The sequence below is a fragment of the Rhinolophus sinicus genome, chromosome 4 (genome assembly GCF_057876585.1).
Source record: "Rhinolophus sinicus isolate RSI-liver-muscle chromosome 4, RSI-T2T, whole genome shotgun sequence".
In the NCBI taxonomy this organism is placed as follows: domain Eukaryota; kingdom Metazoa; phylum Chordata; class Mammalia; order Chiroptera; family Rhinolophidae; genus Rhinolophus; species Rhinolophus sinicus.
The window spans coordinates 79,742,194-79,767,476 of record NC_142504.1 but is presented as its reverse complement, the minus strand read 5'-3'; positions in this window follow the sequence as shown (position 1 = coordinate 79,767,476).

Genomic DNA, 25,283 nt, shown 5'->3' with positions numbered 1-25,283 from the left:
ACACATCACCTATCCAAGACCCAGGAATCTAGTGGATTCCTACTGCACTCTGTGTAAAACCCAAACCATCACCCAGTTGTAAGTCCTGCAGGATCCAGCCCTGGCTTCCTCTGTGACCTCATTTCACACCCCACTCCCTCCTTGATGTCTCTGCTCCTACCACATTGGTCTTCTTTTTAGTCTTTGATAACAAGCAGCTTTATCCACTTGGTATTTGGACTAGCTGTTCCCAGTTCCTGGTTTCCTCCTGCTGATCTTCACATGGCCAGCTTCTTATTGTCATTCAAGTCTCGACTCAAAGATATGTCTCAAAGGGGCCGTCTTAGATCTCCTAGTTTCTACCAGTCACTTCTGGGAACTTTGGAGTCTCATTGACCTGAGTTTGAAATCAGCTTCTGCCACTTGTTAGCTGTGTGGCAAATTTGACTCTAGGCAAATTTGTTAACCTCTCTGCATTTCAGTTTCCTCATCTACAAAATGAGGGTAATAAATGCCTTCCTCGGATAATTATTGTTAGTCATAAATGAGATTAATGCCTGAATTATAGCATTTAACATGTTAGAACAGTGTTTTAAAAATAGTGGCTCTAAATATTTTTATTTTGTTGAACACCATTGCCAGTGTAGTTAAGACTACTGTGGTCCCAAAAGCCTCAAAATAACTTTATTTCCTCTAGCATCTAAACAGAAACACACACACACACACACACACACACACACACACACACACACACAGCATTAACCAAAAACAAATCCTGAAAGACCAGCATTAAAAGTCTTAGTCTGGCTCTAAATTTTCCAGACTTATCTTCAACTACTCTCCTTTACAAGCTGTGTTTAACCAATCTGGACTCTGAGATCTCGTGCCTCTGTCTTTGTTTGCATATAACATCTAAACCTGTAGCAATTCTACTTATCCTATATTTCCTTTCTTATCTCCCCCCCTTTTTTTATCTCTCAGATAAGACCTTACATGGTCACCCATGTTGGAAGTATCTCTTCTTGTTCTGAACTGTTCAACTCATCACCTTGAATGTCAGAAGAACCTCAAGTCAATGCATCTACAGCAGATCACATTATCTTTCCCAAGCAATTCTGTTCCTCCTGTGAGAGTAGATATTACCATTCACTTGAAATCTTCATCAGAAATCTGAGCATTAATGGAGGCCTGTAATCATTCACTAGTTTTGATGAGTTCACCTAAAATACACAAATTACCTCCTACACATTTTTGTTCTCCAAATGCATTGCTTCTGCTCCATTATCATTGTTGATCTAGGTCAGACCTTCACCGTCTCTTCCTTCCCCGTGGCAAAGCCTTAACCCTGGGATCCCTACCAAGCTTTTCCTCGCCATTCTGCCAGCACAGCACTTGTTCTGTATGGAACTCGGGCCATTTCCCTCCGCTTTCCTGCTCAACAGCCATCAGTGGCTCATTATCTTCAGAATGAGCCATGTTCCTTAGCACGACACACACAGCCACCTCTCTCTCTCTCTCTCTCTCTCTCTGTCTCTCTCTCACTTTTTATAACAAAAATGCATTTATTTCCTCCACACCCCAAGCTATACTATTCATACTGATGTCTTCCCTACTTCCATCACATAAGTAATTCACCTAAAAAGAACAAAGAGTCATTTGCTCGTTTCCCCCTTATTATAAAGACAATACATTTTAATTAGGAAATTCAGATAAGCAAAATGAAGAACACAAAAAACTCCCATTATATTATTACCCAAAGAGGAGCAATACTGACATTTTTTCCTATATGATACTTAAATATAATTTTTATAAAAGTGGGAATATGCTCAACCTATTAGTTTATAACTTGATTTTTTTAAACTAAATCATGAATGACTTAGTATTTTGAGTTATTTAATGGATCCTATATTTTGGATATTTACATTATTTCCAATTTTACATAGTTATAAACAATACTATGATGAATATCCTTATTGATGAAATTATTAGAACATATATTTTAATTTCATCCTTATTGATGAAATTATTAGAACATATATTTTAATTTCCTTTATATAAGTTCCTGAAGGTGTATTTGATGAATCAAAAGATATGTAACGTTTTAGGACTTTTGATGCAAATTTTTCTCAGCAAGGCTGTAGCAATAGTTAAATGAAACTTTCCAATTTAGTAGGTACAGTAGAGATCTTGTTTTATTTTGTTTTTCTTATTAGTGAGATTAAGCATTTCCATGTATTTGGTCTCTTCTTTTGTAAATTTCTTTTTAGTGTTTTTTTTTTTTCCATTTTCTACTTGAGTGTTTAACTTTCTGAAAAAAAATTATGGCATTAACACTGCCAAGTGAGGAAAACATTTTGCCAGATTATTGTTTGCCTTCCAATTTTATTTCTGGTGTTTTTGAATGCTGGATGCTGTGTAGCAGTTACTAGACTAAAGAACCAAACTTCATGGGCTTGCACCTAAGCTCTAATGCTTATAAGCTGTGTAACCTCAGACAAGTTACTTAACCTCTCTGTGTCTCAGTTGTCTTGGTAAAATAGAAGTAATAATAGTACCTGCCTTACAGGATTGTTGTGAGGATTAAGTGAGCTAATACAGAACAATATTTGGCACATATTAAATGCTATGTGTTAGTTATGTTAAATAATAATTGTTCCATTCAGGAGTCATCCCTTTAGGAAGCCATCTCTGAATTCCCAATTGAGTAAGATGTTACTCATTTGTCCTTCTAGAGCATTTTTTAATACTGTTAATTTTATAATGATATGTGTATAGGTCAGTCTTCCTCAAGATGATGAAATGAATATAGTGATTAGGGATCGTGTCTTATTTATCATTATATTCCCAATGCCCATCACATGCCTTCTTCTGGGTGCTCACAAAATATCTGTGAACTGAACTATAGCTCTTCCGAACCACTTTTACGGCATATATCTCACATTCCTTTGAATTATTGTTCTATATCCACTTAATTAGATCTCTAACTAGATCATTTCTTGGGAGCAAATACTCACATTGTTTTCTTTACCAGGCCAAGCTCTAAGCATCAAATTTATTAGGAGCTCAACAAATGGAGGATCACAAGAAAGAGAGGTTGGGAGGGAGGAAGGGGAGGAGTACAAAAGAAAGAAAGGAAGAGCAGCTTTCACATAAGCACAAGTCACATGCTGACCCTTGAGGTCCTGTCTTGGAAGACAATGCCTCTGGTTACTGAGTCTGGTCTAGCCAAATCAATGTCAATCCCATGAGCCAAGCAGAAGGAGATAAAAGCCAGAAACCCCAATCTAGTAAACTGTGGACATCCACTAAAGTCTGTGTCATTTTACTCAACTACACTGTACTCAGGGCACCACACCTGCTCCTGACATCTCCCTCCTTATTTCCTGGTGCAGGTGCTTTCCCAAGGGTACTCTTGAGCCTGAAGGTCTATGAGTGGCTCATAGACAGCCCTGGTTGAAAGGCTCTCAGTATACAGTGATCCAGACCATTTATTACATTCTGGATCTCAAGCCTATTCCTGGCCTGAGTTAAAACAGGTGTCAATCCAGACATCTGTGTTTCATCTATTTAAAATATCAAGTTTATATTCAAAGTGGTTTTCATAGGTGTGACAGCCAAATTGATCAAAAACTCATTTATCTTAAGTGATGACATTTTTTTATTCTTTGACTATCCTGGTAGTCAAAGTTTGTACATATGATTGCAGTTCATGTTTATTTCCGTAACCCATTTATTTATTCACTTACTTAACAAGTCATTCAACAAAAAGTGCTTCAGTCTGTGAAGGCACTAGAGTTGGGGTTACACAGTCAAATGGGAGTGGACAACCCAACCCTAAGATTCTGAGGAACAGATTAACAAGTAAATCATGATTATAATGTCTTTTTACAAGCATTTTAATAGAGTTATGTTATAGATCTTATTGGAACACAGAGGAAAATGTGTATAAATCATTCAGAGCTGGGAAAAGGAGATCATAGAAAGTTTCATGGAAGAGATGAGGCTGAGTTGAATATTGAGGAAACACTCATTCATTCATTCAATACCTATTTACTGCCATGAATAAAAAAGGCTATAATTCATCTGGGCATGGAGTTCATTTGTCAGCAGTGGACAAGGTTCCTAAACACATGGAACTAATTATTAAACCATCAAAAGGGGATTTTTAGAAAAATGAAATCAGGTGCTGTGATAAAGAGTGACAGGAAGCAGGGATTTCAGACCATTAATGGTCATTGTGAGAGCTAATTCACTTCCAAGCCAAACACTGAATATATATATATATATATATATATATATATATATATATATATATATATATATTCCTATGCACAAGGCACTCTGCTCATCACCTCAGAGCCTGGACTTGGGTGGTAACTATGGGAATGGGAAGGAGGAAATGGAAGCAACAAGGACTGTGAGGGAAAACTCAGCATGTGGAGGTTGTGGAGATGCAGGTGTGAATGGAAGAAGATATTTCAAACGGGAATAGGAACGCTGGGAGAAAAGATAGTGGTTTGAAGGAGCATGTGCTGAGTGCTGGAAGAAAACAGGGCCAAACACATTAGAGACGGTCAGTAAATGTCAAATGAATGACTGGAGAGATGGGTGGGTGGGTAGATATATGGGTGGGTGGGTGGATGAATAGGTAGGTGGATGATATGGTGGTAAGTGGTATAGGAAAATCAAGGCACTCTGAATTTCCATTCTATCTTGGCCCACTGGGGAGCAAAAAAAAAAAAAAATCAAACTGATTTATTTCTAGACATTTTTATCTCTTACTAAGCTATCAGCTCCTCAGAGGAAATATTATGTTGTTTCCCCAGGCCTGGCACCGTGCCTGACCCCCTGACTTTACACATGTATAGTTGTTGATTGCATACTCTAACTGCCATTCCACTCTTTCAGCCACAATTTGGCTGCCTTTTTATGCCTGCTGACTAGGACTCCATTGGCAAGGCTGGTGAAGCACTCACTTTTCACCCACGATCCCCCACTGATTCTTTCCTCCTTCGCTGACAAGTCTTACTACATACTCACTGATTTAATCTCCCAGGCATAGGGACCTGGCTGTCAAAACCAGAAACCTAGATTCATCACATAGCCTGCATGCAGGGTGAAAGGAACCCATTTAAAAACTGCCGATACATACAATCTGAAGTGCGCAAATTATGAGGTCAGGATGAACATCAGGCTTATCAGAGATTGTGGCAGCCCCACATAATTGGACCAAATTGTGGTTTATTAAGGTAGCTTTTATCATAGGGACTCCTGTTAGTGTAGCTATAGTTAAGGGTCTGTCAGTTTTTCCATTATAAGACCCTGTTTCAGAGGCTTATAACTGCCACGGAAATTCACTGCTCCCTGAAACTTGACACATTAGAGTGCTTGCAGCCTTTGGGTATATTTTGAAAATAAGAATAAAATAAAAATGATGGGGTTATTTCATTGAGATATGTGGCCTCAGCTTGCTAGCCTATAAGGATTCTGTAACAAGCCGACCTCCGCCAGGCGGTGGACAGTGAGCTGACGTGATAGATAGGAACATTTTCACATTTACCTCATTGCCAGTACGCTCCATCTGGCCGGTGATCTCCTTGTTAAAGAGCACTCATTGTCATGATGGACAATAATGCTTCCATTGCTGTTATTGCCTATCACAGGGTAACCCAAGTTTCAGAAGTTTCTGTACATCATATATAAATTGACAGTATAAAAAGTTGTGGAAATGTTTTTGATAGAGCAAAGATCAAATCAGACGCCCCTCCCCTTATCAATTCTGTGGATGGCTACAAGATTTATGTCATATTGTTGTCACTTGGGGAGGGGTGTTGAGTTTATATGGACAGTAATAAAGTAACTATTTTCTCTTAAGTTCTGTGCTTGCTATTATGATCTGTTGCCAATAGCTGATCTCTGGTACTCTGGTTAGTGACTTGTATCCCAGACTATCCTAGGTTTTCCCACTGGAGAGGGTAAGAGAAGAAATAATTAGCACACCTTCCAACCCTAACCTGCAGTAAATACTGATACACAATTAGAGTAAGATGTAAAGAAATGGGCACCTAAGTAAAACATGGCACCTAATTATCAATCACTAACTATTATCAACCACTACTTGACTTAACCTTGAGCCTTTCTGGGGTCTTAAGCACATCACCCACTAATACATTGCTCTAGTAGAGTGGTTAGAATATAGCCTCTGACCTCGGATACTGAGGCTTCCAAATATCCGGTCAACCATCTACTAACTGTGATTATGGGCAAGCTGTTGAGCTACTAACGGTCTCTGGTTCTCTTTCCTTATTTGTAAAATTGGAATAATAATAATACCTACCTCACAGAGTTGTTATGAGGATTAATTTAAAAAATAGATGTCAATGGCTTACAGCATCAGTTCTAACCTCTTTGGTATTGTTCCTCATCAGCAAAAAGAAATTGAGCATGCATATCTTATTATATGTATAAAATGTTTATACATTTATCTATTAAATCATGTGACACTAAACTAAAATGTACACATTATAAAACATACACAAAAAGCTGAAATTTTAAATGATTGAAATAGTTATTTTAAAAGAGATTTTCATTCTGTTTCATTAACACATTTCTGCACTCAGGAAAAATTATTGCAATACTTAACATTTTATATTGTTATACTGACCTAATATTTTTATAAGAACAATGTGATTAAAATGATTATTTATTTAAATTTTGCTTTGACACAGTGAAGTAATTAATTTAGAGAGCTGTTTCTACTTTGTTTTAGTGGCCATCACAGCTTAAAACAGACTTCACTAAGATATAAATAAAAATCCAAATGAAAGAAATTAATTTCTGGCTACACATTAAAATTTATAAACTATGTACCAATTATGGAATGATTCTTGTTGAAATAGGTAGTAAATGTTCATCTTTTTTGGTTTCAGTCAGTTATTTTTGAAAATAATCAGAAATCATTATATTCTACTGGACAGGTTCAAAACACTGTGAAATTCTTCATTTGGAAGATTTATAAATGGATAAAAATATTTGGATATTTTTCTGGATTTGTTCCTAGATTTAAAAAATTTTGTAGGTAACATATTTTCAGAAAAACAAAAAACAAACAAACAAAAAAAAACATTGTTATGGTTAAAAAAAACTCATAACACCTTTTTTGGAGTATCTCTTTTCATAGAACATTTCAGAGATTTCTTTTGCAAAGCACATATTTTGTCTCCCATGATTTAGTCACATTTTTCTGCGAGGTACAGATAAAATGTGATTTATTTTTAAATATATAAAAAGGTGAATAGCATATTATTGACAACCAACCAAATTTTATCACAGTAAAAAAAAAAAAAAAGCTAGCAAATTTGGGACATGTATTTTGTGTAATTCACTATTAAGCTCAATAGCTCTGATACATTTCTAGGAGATAATCTGAGAACCTCTGTGTGGTACCAAAAATTTTCAGTCACACCTCTGTTGTGACAAACAATAGATTCTAAAAACTCTACTCTTTAACGAAGCAGTCTATAAATCCATTTATCTTGGTTTATGTAAACCACATGCCACAATAAACTAGAAAATGAATGAAAAAATAATGGGGCCACTGCCAAACCCCCCACACATTGTGGAATTCCCTATTCCTCCTTAGGACCCCTTAATCTAACATGAAGATTAAGAGAGGGTGCTGGTGTAAATCCATACATTAAATACCAGTCACACTCATTTTTCTCTTTGTCATGATGAGAATAAATAGAAGCTTAGTGTTTTCTTCTCATATCTCAGTGGGTTGTCTTGCTGATCCCTGGGATGTGCGCACCATAATTTCAGGGCTGCTGCTTCTGCAGGTCACGGGTACATAGTGAGTAGTCAATAATCGTCGGTACCTTTCCAATGTACGTCAATCTTTATCTCAAAGAAGTGTTCTTAATATTTCAGAGGAGGTTTCACACTCCTTTGAGGATCTAATGAAAGCTATGCACTCTCCCTCCAAGCAAATTGCATGTCCATGTACACCTGCAACTTTGCACACATTTTCCTGAAGATCTGCACCTGAGCCTGAGAGGGCCTTACTTAGACCTAATAAACTGACTAAAACATGTAAAAGATTCCACCACTTGGGGGTTTTACTGTTGCTGGGTATTCCATGTTTTGCAGGAGATTGGCTCATTTAAAGCCTTCCTCTCTACCCATTATGTGTAGATAGACCCTCGATTCTAAAGAAAGGGATTCCCACCATCTCTCTGGTTCCTCTCTATATGTGCACAAACAGATCCAGTCATCACTGTCACTCAGTATTCACTGGAGACCAGCATTACTTCAGTGAATTTTTATCATGGGTCTGGTAATGGGTTCTCCACTGTTTGAGGAAGTGTCTCAAAGTTTTCCTAGTCCAGAAAGACCGACTAACCAGGGTTTTTTTGTTGTTGTTTTTTTTCTTTTTCTTTTTTTTCTTAATTAACTTAAATGTGAAGTTTAAGTTTATTTTTTAATCCAGTGTGCACTAATCTGGCTCAGAAACAGCTTTCTGAAAGTCTGCCTGCTGGGAGATTAAAGTTCTGTCCAGTAAGAAATTTCATCCAAAGATATATATACTTTTTTAAAATTTTTGGATGATGCCTTTTCAAGCACTATTTAAATAAACACATAGTAACAATTTGAAATACAAGGTTAAGGTTTCATAGACTTACCAAAAAAATTAAAATGACATCTGAAGAAAATCTTCCTAAATCCTGAAGCTCTTTTCCTTTTTCTTTGTCTTATTCTTCTCTTTAGAATAATTTTGCTCAACTAACACTTATTCTATAATAATGGATGGGTGTAATAATTAAGCTTAACTGTGTCCTGGGCCAGTGGATACATATGTGCATGTATGTGTACACATGTACACAATGGTTGCTGAAAAATGACATTCATTTTCTTACCTCTGTAAATTTGTAAAATGCCTCTTGTATTCCTGTCCTCCTTCTCTAAAATGTCCCTTGACCTTTCTACTTCTTATACAGAATGCCAGATCATCAAAAGTCCCTCTAAACAAGAAGAGAAACTAATGATCATTTTCCAATGCATCTCAGCACCAATTTCCAATGTGCATTTTTTAATGGAGGAGCACAAGTCATCTTATATCAATATACATGCGTAAGAGAGTTAATTGGTTTTTAAATACTCCAGCTTTCCTCTTTACTTTTCCAAATATAGCATTTTTCTCAATTAATCAGACAAGCATCTTCCTGGGGGTAGATTATAACATTTACTGAAGTAATGTAAAGGTAAAGAAAGATCTAGGTAATATTCAGTTTTTGAAATTCAAAGTAAGTTAGACTAAAGCCTCCCAAGTGAGGCTGTTGTCTTGAGAGCAGATTTTCTAAATTCCCTTATCTCCCGATGTCAGGTGAGCATACTCCATGGTAGTAAAAAATATGATATAAGAAAAGTCAAAGTAAAAAGCTCATCTTTTTTCTAGCTCAGGGCATTATAGGAAGGGAGAGAGGAAGAGGGTAGGCGAAACAGAGAGGGCCCAGCCTCATCAACATGAATACATGTTGATGCATACGTCTGACAATTAAGTTCTCAAACTTGTTACAACGCGGTTGCTAACCTTTCTTGATATCAGAAGGATGATTCATTGTGAATTTGTACCAACTGGACAAATAGTTAACCAAGTTTACTATTTGGAAGTGCTGAAAAGGCTGCATGAAAAAGTTAGACGACTTGAACTTTTTGCCAACAATTCATGGCTCTTGCATCACGACAAGGCACCAGCTCACATGGCACTGTCTGTGAGGGAGTTTTTAGCCAGTAAACAAATCACTGTATTGGAACACCCTCTCTACTCACCTGATCTGACCTCCAATGACTTCTTTCTTTACCTGAGATAAAGGAAATATTGAAAGGAAGATATTTTGATGACATTCAGGATATCAAGGGTAATACGAAGACAGCTCTGATGACCATTCCAGAAAAAGAGTTCCAAAATTGCTTTAAAGAGTGGACTAGGTGCTGGCATTGGTGCATAGCTTCCCAGGAAGAGTACTTCAAAGGTGACCGTAGTGATAGTCAGCAATGAGATAAGTAACACTTTTTCTGAGATGAGTTCGCGAACTTAATTGTCAGGCCTTGTATACTTCCAACGCACATATGAATTGCAGTGTGAACTAAACTTTGCAACCCTGCTATATGTAGAATGAGATGTTACTCCCACCAGCTGTGAAGTTGTAGAAGCTCAAGTACACGCACCAATGCCTCTCTGAGTTATAAGAATTCAGAAAAACACTTCAGCAGCTATAGTAATTACTGATTTTGGAGATATGTTACAGATTTGGAGATAGAAAAACTAAGACTCATTAATGTAATTGACAGACCCAGAATGTATTTTGATTTTGATTCTATTTATAAATACTGACTCACTGAGGCATCTCTTGGTTGACATTAAAAGTCTTGAATTTAAGTTCCATTTATGTTTTATTGCATCTCTTTGAAAACTAGAGTACCATATTTGTGAAGTAAGTTTATATCACCGGACTCCTTCCCTCTCATAGATATTTCAGAAATTCCTGAAATCACACTTGAGAGTGTATCGTGAGTTACTACATGTCTGAAGGAGATGGAACCCCACTGTTAAGGGCAAGAAGCTAAAGAGAGCCAAGAACAGGAGTGAATGGACAGCCATAAAGTCTGGTCCCCTTGTCTCTGTCACCGTCACTGTTTAGATTCTCAAGCCCTTAACGTTTTAGCATTAATTATTCATTAGAATTAGACATAGCCACGAAGTCGTCTTAATGAGCTTTAATGGCAAATAGCCAAAACGTCAGACCTCTTCTCTTGTGTGTTACCTGAGGGGATTCTCTCCAGATCCTTCCTGTCCTCATCTGTAATAAAAATACTGTTAACCCTTAATACCCCTGGCAGGGCTGGTCAATGGCCTGTGGATGCCATAAATGCTTCCCAAAGGGGTAAAGTGGGGAAGAGCAGAGATGCAGAAGAAACTGGAGAGAAATCATTGAGTTTTCCAAGTGTGATGACTCCAGTCATAGCAGGAACTGATTCCATGTGTTCTCTCTTGTGAACAAACACAATAAAATTAAAATCTGTATATCAAACCCTAGAAACACAGCAAAGGTGAGATCTTACTGGGGATTTTTTTCTAAACTTTCAAAAATCAGAATTCCTCTTGTAAAACATATTCATTGTTTAATATTCCCATGTACAAATTAGTATAAATCTTTAGGAACACATGTACAAATGTAGGACACAGCCTATAAATGCTTGCTAAATAAATGAATTTAAGAAACAAAAAAACAGAGGTGACTTTTGTGGGAAGCTATAGAATTCAATCAGTAATTAGCATATGTTCCACTTTTTATGGCCCCACCATCACTCCACCGCATTCCAGGCTATCAGTTGTCATGGAAAACACATGTACAGTATGTGCCTACTCTATCTTTTCTTTGTCTCAATCCCTTCCTAGTAAAAATGGAGAAGGTGGCCAAGTACATTAACTTCCGCGGGCCTGTCAAGACTCTTTATGGTACATTTCCTATAAAGCACTATTTCATCCCCAAAATTTTAAATGAATCTGAATGCTCCTCCAAATACTCAGATTACTTTCTGCAAATGACTTAGGCACTGGGGAGAACTAGAGTGCCCATTTGATTGCATTTGGCCAGATTGAGTAATAGGGAGAGCTTAGCAGAAATAGATATGGGAAGCTCTTTTTCTATCTTGGTTAGACTGGAGTACTGGCAAAGAGCAAGTAACCAGAAGTTGCTGCTACGACTCTGTGGACAGAAATAAGGGAGATGGCAGTTTTAAAATAAGTCTTGCTTTCCCAGGACCAGCGTTGCATGCACAAATAGAACTGTGAGGGCTAGGCGGAGTGCTAAAGAGATAGACACTCTTCCAGTTGCCAGATGTCTGGCTATATAACTTTTTGGCACTTTACGCCACATAGAGGCAGATCTATGGATTGGATCTATAAACATTACAGTTACCATCTGACAACTGTTCAGTGGCCTCTGTCCAGTTTCTAGTGGACAGGTGTTTGAATTACAACAACAACACCAAAACTACGCTCACAATTGGAGCTACTAATTGATATGCTTGTTGGAAGGCCCAGAAACAAGGCCAAGAATTGAGCGGGCATGAAGGCAGAAATGTTCTCCCTTCCTGGTGGTCCCTCCTGTCTAAATTGGAGGCATTTGGGGAGAGTTCTGCCTGGCTGCTGTGTGGTTCTGTGATTAGATGGCATCAGTTCCCCCTGCTTTGAATTTGAGGCATTTCCCAAACCCTTAATTAACTTTTGAAAATATTAAATATTACAGAGCTCCTTTTTTGTCTACCCAGCTCAGCTTTCACAGTTTCTGTGACAGTTTGACTTATTTGCAAACTTGACAACGATGCACGATTTAGGTTTTCTTTGCAACTCAGAAGAGATACTTACTGAATCATTGTTGATGTTTCTCTACGAACACTGGGAGAGGGGGCTGCTCTAGTTATGAAGACCCACCAGATTCTGGATGACCCTGAGGACATTCATGCTCCCTCATGCCACCAGAGACAGAATGCTGGGCCTAATGGGCCATAGGTGGGATCAGAGGGAATGCATGAATACGCCCTACATTTAATGGTGTATGAGCACATTTGAATTTCTAAAACTCTATGTTTGCCATTACAAGAGGTTCTGAATAAAATGGAAGGTTGTTTCCTCTTGTAATCTGTGCTGCATGTACCAATAAAACTTTGAAGAATAAAGCAACCTCACCATTCTTTGAAATATGGATCCTAAAAGAGCAAGTCCTATTTTTAGTTATTTAATACATTTCTCCCTTCACAAGTTTCTAATTTAGTGTGCTTCTGAGTCACGGTCAATAATGTGTCTAATGCTGATAATAGCATTGGCATAAGAACACTTTTCACTTTGGTGGGGTTCCTGTTAAGTCCAACAATTTCAAAGGTGATATTAATAGTGGTAAACGAGGGGCAAAGCTTTCCTTGTTAACTTATTTTTTCAATAAGGTATAAGCTGTTTTTGTGATGAGGTTTGCATAAGGAAGGGCTGTGATGAGTAAGAGACCTTGGATATAGGAATAGATGCAATGTTAAATGTAAAATCTACTAAAATTAAGTATTTTGTCATCAGTTTTCCATAAATGTAACTGTTTGGGAGCAATGTTTGCTTTTTTCTGTTTTTTTTTATTTATTTGTTGTTGTTGTTGTTGTTTTAGAAACTAGTAATTTAAATTTACTGGCAATAATAAATAATAGTTTGTTTTTTAAAAAATATTGCACCAAGGAACTAAGTGTCAGTAACCAGAAAACATTTCTAAGTGTCTGAATGACTACAGATGTATCTTTTTGTAAATTATCCAGTCAATTCTGCCAAACTACCAATCCAAATGAATTTTATACTTTACCAAATTAATAGACAATACAATTGATTTCAACCAGTTACCCCACTGAAAGCTGCTGAATTAGTCATGAGCAGAAGCTGAGCCTAAGGTTCAGGCCATGTGCTGAAGCCCTTTCTGTTTATCTCATTGCTTCTTTCCATGCTGACCACAGACTCTGAAGGCTGGAGAAGATACTGGTGTGAGATCCTGAGTGCTCAGCACCATGGTGCCCAGACAGCATGTCACTAAGGCAGATGTTTAGCAAAATGTGCTACTATATATGTGTGTATATATATATGTGTGTGTGTGTGTATGTGTGTGTGTGTGTGTGTAGATGTGTACATATGTACAAATGTCAATAATACACATATATAGATACATACTATATATACTAGAATGAGGATCTTATCAGGAAAAATAAAAATATTTATAGGTCACATTTTTTAAAATCCAAAATGAAATAGTTTTATTGAGCAACAGGGTAAATATCTCTTTTTAATTCTTTGTAATTATAGAAAATAGCAAAATACACAAGTGGAGAGAATAGTTATATGCTGAACCTCCATGTCCTTACTCCTCCCTCCAACTTCCACATTTATCAACTCATGCCCAATCTTGTTTTACCTATATTCCAGCACTACTCTTGCCCTTCCAGATCATTTGAAGCAAATCTCAGACATCATATCATTTCATCTGAAAATATTTCAGTATGTACCTCTGAAGAAATACATTCATTAAAAAAAAACAAAAAACTGGAAAACCATATCATTTTCACTTCACCTGAAAATCACAATTGTCAGTGGTTCTTAAATACTTGCTTAATACCAACAGTCTCAGAATAACAAAATCAGCATTATCACCAATACTATTTTTTATTTTTATTTTTTGGCAGTTCTTTTGTCTTTTGGGTGTATCCCATATCCCAATAAAGATGTACAAACAAATATGTTTTAAGATCACCTGGATACTTTTCTATGTGTTTTTGCCACTAACTGGATAAACATTTAGGTTCATTTGTTTCACTTTTCTTTCACTGTTTAGGATTGATTTTTTTCAAATCTAACTTTGTTACGTAAAATATTTACATGGTTCAAAAATCAAGTCTACAAGATATAGTCAAAGAACTCTAGCTATCCCTAGCCTTTCATGCCATTCACTCCCTCTTCATAGAAAACTAGTTTAATTTACGATTTATGTTTACATTGTTTTAAAGAGGAAATATATATCATATATATACACACACACACACGAAGGTAAGACAATTAAGTTTGTGAACTCATCCTGGAAAAAGTGCTACATACCTCATTGCTAAATACCACCACAGTTACCTTCGAAGTACCTCCCTTGGGAAGCTATGCACTGATGCCAGTGCATAGTCCACCCTTCAAAGCAATTTTGGAACTCTTTTTCTGGAATGGCCATCAGAGCTGTCAATGTATTACACATGATGTCCTGAATGTCATCCAAATGTCTTCCTTTCAATATTTCCTTTACCTTCGGGTAAAGAAAGAAGTGATTGGGGGCCAGATCAGGTGAGTAGGGAAGGTGTTCCAGTACAGTTATTTGTTTACTGGCTAAAAACTCCCTCACAGACAGTGCCTGTGAGCTGGTGCAAGAGTCATGAATTGTTGGCAAAAAGTTCAGGTTGTCTAACACTTTCACACAGGCTTTTCAGCACTTCCAAATAGCAAACTTGGTTAACTGCTTGTCCAGTTGGTACAAATTCATAATGAAGAATCCCTCTGATATCAAACATCGTTTTGACCCTTGATTTGGACAGATGGAACTTTTTTGGTTGGGAGAATTAGCTGATTTCCATTGTGCACTTTGATGCTTTGTTTCAGGGTCATATTGGTTCACCCATGTTTCATCACTAGTGATAACATGGCCCAAAACATCATCTTGCCTCTCCAAAAGGTCTTGACAAACTTCTACTCTCCTCTGCTTTTGTTCATTGGTGAGCTCCTTTGGGACCATTTTTGCATAGACCTTTCTCGTGACAAGATTTTCAGTTAAGATCGTCCTAACTGTTTCTCTATTGATGTTTACTTGGTCTGCTATGCTTCTCACAGTCAGCTGATAATTTTGATGCACAATTCGACAAATTTTTGCAATGTTTTCATCAGTTCTGCTTGTTACTGACTGCCCTGACCTCTCTTCATTAGTGATGCGTTCTCGCCCCTCAGAAAAGCGTTTAATCCATTTGTACACAGCCGTTTTCTTCAAGGCATTATCCCCATAAACTTGGACTAACATATCCCTGATTTCACTTCCACTCTTGCCGAGTTTAAAAAGAAATTTCATGTTTGTTCATTGCTCTAATTCAAACTCAGTCATTCTCGCGACATCACACAAAAACACACAACAATAATGAACGCCACTCAGCAAGACACCACCACACGTCAACATGAACACAGCTGTAAGACACTAATATACCATGGTTATGAAATCTTACTAAGCTGTTTGTATAGTGCTGTCTATCCAAGCACACAGTGCCAAGTTCTCGAATTTAATTGTCAGACCTCATACATACATACATGCATATATACATACAGGCATGCATTCATGCCTCCCTCTCTTAGAGAAAAGATGGTAAATTATATTCACTTCTCTCCCTTTTTTCTTCAAGTGAATTAAAACACACAAATTTATTATCTTACAATTATGGAGGTCAGAAGTCCAAAATGGGTTTCACTGTGCTAAAATCAAGGTATTGTTAGGGCTGCATTCCTTTTTTTTTTTTTTTTAATTTTTTTTTTTTATTATCTTCAGGTATACAAAATAACATAATGATTAGACATTTACACCCCTTGCAAAGTGATAACCCCCCAAGTCTACTACCCCTCTGACATCATACATAGCTATTACAATACCATCGACTATATTCCCCATGATGCACTTTACATTCTGTGAATATATGTGTGTATACATATATATATAATTATAATTATAGTTGATGTTCAGTATTTTTCTACATCAGCTTCAGGTGTACTATGCAGTGGTCAGGCATCTACATAATCTATGAAGTGATCCTCCCAATAAGCCTAGTACCTATCTGTAACCCTGTGTGATCTTTACATTATTAATTATATTCCCCATGCTGTACTTCACATCCCCATGACTATTTTGCGACTACCAGTTTGTACTTTCTAATCCCTTCACCTTCTCCCCTACCCTCTAACCCACTTCCCATCTAGCAACCATCAGTTTTTTTCTCTGTATCTCTGAGTCTATTTCTGTTTTATATGTTCATTTATTCTGTTCTTTAGATTCCACATATAAGTGAGATCATATGGTAGTTGTCTTTCTCAGTCTGACTTATTTCACTTAACATAATGTTCTCTAGGTCCATCCATGTTGTTGCAAATGGTAAGATTTCATTCTTTTTTATGGCGGTATACTCACCCCTTTTTATCTTGTGTTTTACAGTCAACATTACATTGTGGAGGTAATTCTATCACTGGAAGTGGATATATTTTCATTCCTTTATACAGCTGCGTAATACTTCTTCGTTTCCATGTGCCATAGTTCATTCAACTAGTCCCTTGTTAATTGCATTTGCATTGCTTCCAGTTTTTGCTTTTACTAATAATACTGCAATTATTAGCTTTGTAACTCTGTCTTAATGTTCTGCCAATGTATCTTTAAGATAGATTCCTGGAAGTAGAATTGTGAGTCAAAGGGTAAATGCATTGAAATTTTGGTAGATATTTCCAAATTCCCCTCCACAGGGGTTGTACCATTTTTCATTCCTTCAAGCAATATATGAGCACACTTTTCCCCCACAAACTTGTTTACACAGTTGGTTATCTAACTGTTGGATTTTTGCCAATCTACTAATGGAGAATCAGCATCTCAATGTAGTTTTATTTTGTATTTATTTTACCATTAATAAAGTTGAATATTTTTTCCTATGTTTAAGAGCCATTTGCATTTCTTTTTCTGAGAACTATTTGATCATACCTGTAGCCCACTTTATGGTTGCTGCCTTTTTTGTGCTCTATTTTAGAAGCTCTTTGTATAGTAGAGATATTGATAGAAATAATATTTTATCTGTAAATAAGTGCAAAATATTCTCCAAACACCATTTGCCTTTTCCCCCACCCAGTACGTTGTGTGTATATGTATACATATGAAAATATTTTCTTTTATATAACCTGATATGCCATTTTTTGCCTTATTGATTCTGGATTATGAGTTTTAGGAAGGTTTTCTTCATACCTAGGTTCTAGAGAAGTTCACTTGTGTTTTCTTTTTGTTCTCTGTGATTTGATTTCTTCTCATTTAAATCTCTATTCATTTGAAATGTATCCAGGCATGTGTTGTGAGGAATGGGTCAAATTTCATCTTTTTCCACATGGCTATCCAGTTATCCCATTGTTGTTTCTTAAATAGTCCATCTTTCCCCCTATGACTTGAAATGCTACCTTTATTATACTATGTTATATGTACTTACCATATTTATTTACTATAAATTTCCAGATAGATTTATTTTTAGACTTTTTTCCATCCTGTCCCATTGCCATTGCCAATATCAAACTGTTTTAATTATGGAGGCCTTATTGTACACTTTAATATCTGATATGCCTAGCCCCCTCCTTGTTACTCTTCTTGTTCATGGTATTCCTGGTTATTTTTGTTTGTTTCTTTTTCCAAGTAGACTTTATAAGTAACTTATGGTACTCAGGAAAAAAAACAAACACTGATAGTATTCTTGCTGTTAATTATTTAAATTTATTTATTAGGGAAAACTGACAACTTTATCATGTTGAGTATTCTTATTCAAGTACATGGTCTTTCCTTTGCTCAAGTTTGTCCCTTTTAGAAGTGTCATGTAATTTTAATGATACAAGTCTTGGATATTTCTTGATAATTTTACACCTAGGTATTTTTGCCATTGTAAGTGGGATCTTTTCTTTTATTATGTGCTTCCTGTTTGTATACATAAAAGTTATTGGTTTTTTAAAGTTATTTATGTTAATTTCATAACCTCTTATTTCTTGTAGTATTTCATTGACTCTTTTCAATTTTTATTGTGATATATAATCTTATTATTTGCAACTAAAGATAATTTTACCTCATTCTTTGCCATTCTTAGGCTTCTTATTGCTTTCCCTTGCCTAATTATATTGGCTAATACCTCAAAGACAATGTTAAATAGTGGAGTGCCTTCCTGTCTCTCTCTCTCCCCATCTGTCTATATCTACTCGTATGTCTACATCTATCTACATATCTTGTAGTGTTTTGTAATTTGGTTACTTACATTTAAATCACTGATCCTTTTGGAATTTATCCTGTTATGTGTTGTGAGGAATTCCAAGTTTATCTTTTTCCATATGGATATCCAGTTTTCCCAGTGTAGCAGATTTTAAATCATTTTGTCACGTTAATGAAGTGAGGAAGACGTATTCTTATTTTTAGATCAAAGTGTTGTGTTTTGGTATGGCCGTGTTAGCAAAGGGAGCCTGAGAGATAGTGTTGGAGCATCACCGTCTGCCCCTATTCCCACCTGCTCTCAGAGTTCCTGCTCAGGGTGTACTGGTTGACACCTACCCTTTGGGGACTCTGCTGTTGTCAACTGCCCGGCCCTGAGTTTTGGACTTACAGTTCCAAAGCAGACAACTTGATGAGTTGCTTGCTTCAGGCCAACTGCACAACTTGAGGTGGCCGGGCCCCTGGGGGCAAGAGAACAGCACTGGTCTGCATCTCTAGAATGTCTCTAGGTGATGGAAATTGGGTTGCAGTGTGCCTGCTATGGGGTGGGATGAGGCAAGAATTTTCTTTCTTGGTATATAAGTACCTACCCAACATTGTCCATTTTGCCTCTTGGTCCTCAAAGCCTAAAACATTTACTATCTGGCCCTTAACAGAAATACTTTGCCAATACCTGTTGTAGATTATATAATTTATTGAGTAAAAAAATCAATGAGCTTATTCACAAGTGAATTTTATTCTTCAATATCACTTTCCATCATTTGTTCCATGAATATAAAGATTTGTTCTTATTTTCCTCCTTCTTCTTATGCGCATAACGAGTGTATAAACTCCGTGAGGACTGAAATCTTTTCTTACTCAAATTTTTAATCTTTTCATAGGAGTGCCCATATTAGGAGTGCAAATACATTTGTTGGATTAAATTGACTTGAATTTTCATAAAACTATCCAGTTGAATACATTGTATTTTTTTCTGTGTCCATCATAAGTTCTCATTCTTCCCTTTTATCACCCACTATTTGTGTTGCTTTTCCCAGAGCAGAAAGACTCTGTCCTGTTGACCTCAAATGAGACATTCCTGGTGCTGCCTTTGTCACCTTTTATTCATTAGGTGCTTATATCTCTAATGCCTTGCTCAGTCCCCTGCTCCCACATTCCTCCTTTGCTCACACTTATAATTATGTTACTCCTACCTACAGACTCAGTCGCTTTATAACCTGCCTTAATCCTTTTTTAGAAAGATGTGGGTTATAAATTATAAACAGAAAAAAAATGTAAATATAAAATGAATGTCTTTTCATTTCTAATTATGCGAAGCTATAATTGTATAATAAATGCATTTCTAGGTCAAAGGGAAAGTATATTTACTTTTTGTACTTGAATACTAAAGAACTTTCTAATAATACTTCAAGTATATTAATATTTAAACAAATTACCCAAAGCTTCTTGTTACAGGACACTGTTGTTGCAAGCATCATTCAGTTTTGTAATTGTTTGAATTTCTGTGATAGGGTATGAACTACAGGAAAATTTAAGTTGCAGTTTGAGACTAAGAAGAGTAATACATGTTTTCCAGGTTAATTTAATGACTCTGTTACTTCAGAAACTAGACATGAGACCAATAACAGCAGTCGTGAAGGCAGTCAGGGCACCCAAATTATCCTGCTCATTTTCTTTGCAGAAGATACCTGTGATCACTGCCTCTCCTTTGCCCACTATCCCCCCACCTCTCTACCCCCCCCCCCACCTCCCCTCAGGCTTTCTTTCAGGAGCTCTAGGGGGCTGCTTTGTGATACTGACAGCTATGGTCAGGGCAAAAGCCTGGGAGCCTGAGGACACCAAGTTAGAATCCTGGCTTGATTTTGCTTGTGGTAATAACATACTCATTTCCTGTGACTGTTGGAAGTTTACACGGTTTCTTGTTGAAAAACATTGAATATCATGATTGATTCACAGTGGGTATTTAGTAAATGTTAGCTTCAGCTGCCCCTGGTTCCCAGCTTCCCAATCTGCCTTTTGTGGTGGTGAATTTCCCTAGTTCTTCTGTGACTTCAACAGGACACACTGCCATTCCCATCCCCTGCCCCCCAAAAAAGCAGAAAACAACCTCCTTGAGAGGTCTTTGGCACTTGTCAATCAAGTGTTGCTCACCTGACATTGTTTACGTGGATCTGTGAACCATTTGCTAGAGTAATTTGGTGCTGTACCATCTGAGAGGCTGAGAGACACAGAGCTGGAAGAGACCTTGGAGATCATCCAGTGTAACCCTCTCATCTTTCACGCAAGGCCCAGAGAGTCCACATGGATTGCTCAAGGTCACAGAGTTAATTATGGCAGAACAGGGGCTGCTTTCCAGGTTTCAGCCTTCCTGGTGCAGTGCTATTCCACTAGACAACACTGTCAATTTCTCCTGATTTAGCAGTTCTCCCTCTGGGTAATAGAAGCCTGAAAGCAAATGTCTAAATGTGGTACATTATCTAAAATTAAATTTGCACAATCACAGCCCATTCAATTCAAGAAGCTCTGAACTTTAATTCACTTGAGTCATACTTTTGCAGACAGAATTTTGGCCAAAATGAATTCCAAATTCTGAAGCCAAGCTACACATGTAAACATGACTTAGGATCTCTTTTTCTAAAAAGAAGCCAGTGAGACAAGCACCACTTTGATCATCAGCCAGTCAAATCTGGTTCAGTGTATGTATCTGTTCCTTCAGTGGAAGGTCTGGTGTTGTCGGTCATTAGCTTGACACACTTAGGCCCACATATCCATTGATGGTGGCACATGTATTATACTTTGAGGCTTTGTCATTCTTTGATGCACAGTTTAGAATCTGCATTAGCCATTTATAAAAATTTTGAATGAGGTATTATATTCTCCAAACCTTATACTGACCTTTTCAGAAGTGTAGACTGTTAGGTTCTAGTATTTGAAACTACTTGGATACTTCTTTATCGTATTTGCAAAGAGGTCAATGGATAATGGTTATCTTTTTATCCTTATATATTTTTCTTGTGTATTTTGACTGATTTTAATTTTGAAATATTTCTTTTCATAATTTTATATCAGGATGTCTTGGGTGGGTTCTCCAAAGCACTATAATGTTATGCCTAGTGTTTTAATTTGAAGATGAATAATGTAAATCATTTTAATAATGAATAAGTCCCTTGTAATGTCTTTAATCGAGATAAAATAGGCAAGCATATATTCCCAACAATTACCTTAAAAAGTGAGTTGAATCTAACAAACCCAATTGTCTAAGAATTATTATTAAAATCTGTGGACTATGTTTTCCAAAATATGTGCATTATACTTTGAAAAATAAAATTAGAATCAATATTTTTATTACATTTTTAAACTTAAAAAATAGTAGGAGGAAAAAAGAAAACAATAAACTAGTTTTTTGTTGTTTGTTTGTTTGTTTGAATATTAGCATCAGTATTGCATCCAGAGAACTGTGTCTGTATACTTAGCATTAAAGGAACTCTCCATGGAGAACACCAGTTTTTGCATACATCTGTAAGTATCTTGTATTGCAACAGCAAGTAGTAAGAAGGTAAGTAACCCAGACCTAGACTGAACTTCAATTTTATTTTATTAGGAAAGCAGGAATATTGACCAATTGTAATAAAATGGACTTCATGCAGATTCAAGTGAGTCTCTACACTTGGTAACTTCACGTTGGTGTAACTGAAGGGTAATTCACTTTAGAGAATATGTTCACAGCTTCCGACAACTGCATAGAACGATGCTTAGAGCAGAGCTTTCAAGTGTTTAAAATATGGTGAGCCAAGTTCCCCTCCCCTGCTCTTCTAACATGCTGGGTGTATTCTTGTGGCTGAGCCATGAATCTGTCCAAGGAAACAAAACCAGGATCACAAAAGCAGGAATTGAAGTTGACATAATGTGCAGACACTTATTTTGTAGAGTTCCCAATTATCTCCTACATATAGTTCAAATATCTCATTTATCTCTTTGACAATGTTTGTACTATCTGAAATTGATAATTCATTTGACCTAATCAGCATCCTTTCAATAGCATTGACAAGCTATTCACATGAAAATGTGAAGGTGTAAGGAAGGCTGAGGAATTTAAGAATGAAAAACTGTGGGTGAAGACAGATTTTGAGTAAGGTACTTACAAGGAGAGACATAGGAATCTAAAATTTGTGTTCTTGGCACAAAGAAAAGCCCCCTAAGGAGTGAAAAAAAATATCACAGAAAGGAAGATTACAGTAAAGTCAGTATAGAGACAATGGAAGAGTTGCTATGCACATTCTCTAAAGTATTGATTGGAGCAAGCTGTGGATTGCAGCTGGAAATGCGATGGTAAGGCAGTCATTATGAGGATAGAAGAGCAGCACTGATTCCATACCGTTTGTAGAAATGGTCCATCTCTTACTGTCATCACTCTTGCCAGAAATGTCAATTGGTGGCTCACAGCAGTTTTCCTGAAAGGAAGGTTCATGAATCACCCGCATCAGAAACCCTTGAGGCGGTTGTTAAAAATGAAGATGCCTGGGTCCCACTCCAGACCTCCTGAATCAAAATCGCTGGGGATGGGTCACAGAATCTGCATTTTAATCAAATTTCCCAATACCCATTTAGAGTCTGAGAACCAATGGAGCTGTTCATTTGATGTGTCATATGATTTTTTCTCTTTACAACATCTACCAAGATTTATACCATAGTTCTATTTTATTAAGCATATATATACATACATACATACATATATATTATATATTATATATATATATATATATATATATATATATATATATATATATATATATATATATATATGTCATGCTATTTTATTTTCACAATAGTCCTGTGGGACATTATTATCCCAATTTTACAAATAAGTAAATTAAGTCTGAAAGCTTTGCCACTACCCCACATAAAAGTAGTGGCCCTAAGACTTGAAATTGGATCTGCGAATTTCAAATTCAAACATTATTTCCATCAGAGTGTGCTCACTCCCTCTATCTGCTTATCTTGAGATTAGGTAAAATGTCACCAAGTGAATGTGTGTGCCTTGTCCAGGGGTTGAATTTACCATAGTACAGACCAAGGATACAGGATAAAATAAACAGCCTTGGGAGCACAGGTCTTGGAAGTTCAAACCTATAAACCTTAAAGTGATAGGAAATATTATTCCTGTGAGGCTTACAGTAGTTTTTTGTTCCATCAAAGCAAATTACCCAGTGATATTAGAAATTGATGCAAATTTAGTCTGGTCATCTGTCAATCTTTCAGGAACCGCTACTCAGTAATATGAACTAACTATCCTTTACTTTTATTTATCCTTTTTCTGTTTTGTGTCTGTTGCCCTCCTTTGGGCCATTTTGTGACTTCTTTATGCTTTCATCCCTCTCAGTGGTGACAGGGTGAGAAAGGAAATAAAGCTGAATGAATATTGGTGCTTGTTAGCAGCTTGGGGAAAAAGCAGTTGCAACTATCACTTTGTATCAGGTTTTGGAATTATTTGTGTGTTTCAATTATCCATGGTGTCTACATCCCCTATTATCCCAGATAAGTATTACATCACAGTATTGACATCACCTCTTAACAAGTGTATTGCTACTTGTGCAGTGCAATTGGCTGTGGCAATTCATGACGTTTTTAGACAAATACAGCATGAATTATCTCAAACTAACTCTCAGGTATTCAAGGGTTAACTATCCAATGTGCGAGTTTTACAATCACTTTGCTTCTTCCGTCTCCCTCCTGTTCTCTAGCTTTAGGTCATTTGGGTGCTTATTAGCATCTCCACCACAGAATATTTAAGTTTAATTAAACTCAAACTAATCTTTTTCACTATGGGAGTGGCTTTTGATGTGAACTGTATTGAGAGAAGGAAGTCAAGAAATTTTTTTCTGTTTTTTTTTTTGTTTTGTTTTTTAATTTAAATCTCCAATCTTATCACTTTCCTCCATTGACAAAGAAAAATTAGTCACTCTCTTATGGAAATACTCGTCTTGTCATTTTCAAAGAAATCTGTCATTGAGTTGCTAAGTAAATTAGACAAAAATGCTTCCGTTCTTTGCAAAAGTATATAAGACAAATTTCACTGATAGACCAAAGGGGTTTAGAAAAACAGCTCTAAATTGCCTAATAACTGTCCAAGCAATTTAGCATCATGTGAAAGTCAGGAATTAGTACCATGCATGGATGAATTTGAGTTTCATCTTGTCTCCCTTTCTCTGCCCACCCTCTATCAGAGGTGCTAATGAACAGTGAATGGTCAAAAGGTGGGCAGTAGCAGAGAAGAGAGTAGCCAAGTACTTTTCTTTTCCTCCAGACTCTGGAGAAACTTCTTTTCTCTTGGTCTCAATGGGTTTGAGAGGTTTACTGAGGACTCTGCCTTCCTCATTCTATTGCCAATAGACTGGGGTCACTTCAGAACAAACACAATAACTGACTGCTGTCCCCTGTATGTCTTTACAGGCTAAAAGCAAATGGCTAACCCCTTCTGAGGGAGACCTCTGGACTACAAGATTCTCAAGTATGTAGAACTTTCTGTAGCATCTTCTTCAGCCAGGACACTATGTTATCTTGTAGAAACATATAAATTAGCATGGATTTAGCTGGCAGGCAGAAGGAATCTACTTTCTAACAGGAGGTTCTTGAATGGCAATCTCTCCATCTCTTTTTGAACATATGAATTGTCTTTTTCTATGAATTATCCTAGAGACAGACATAGGAATT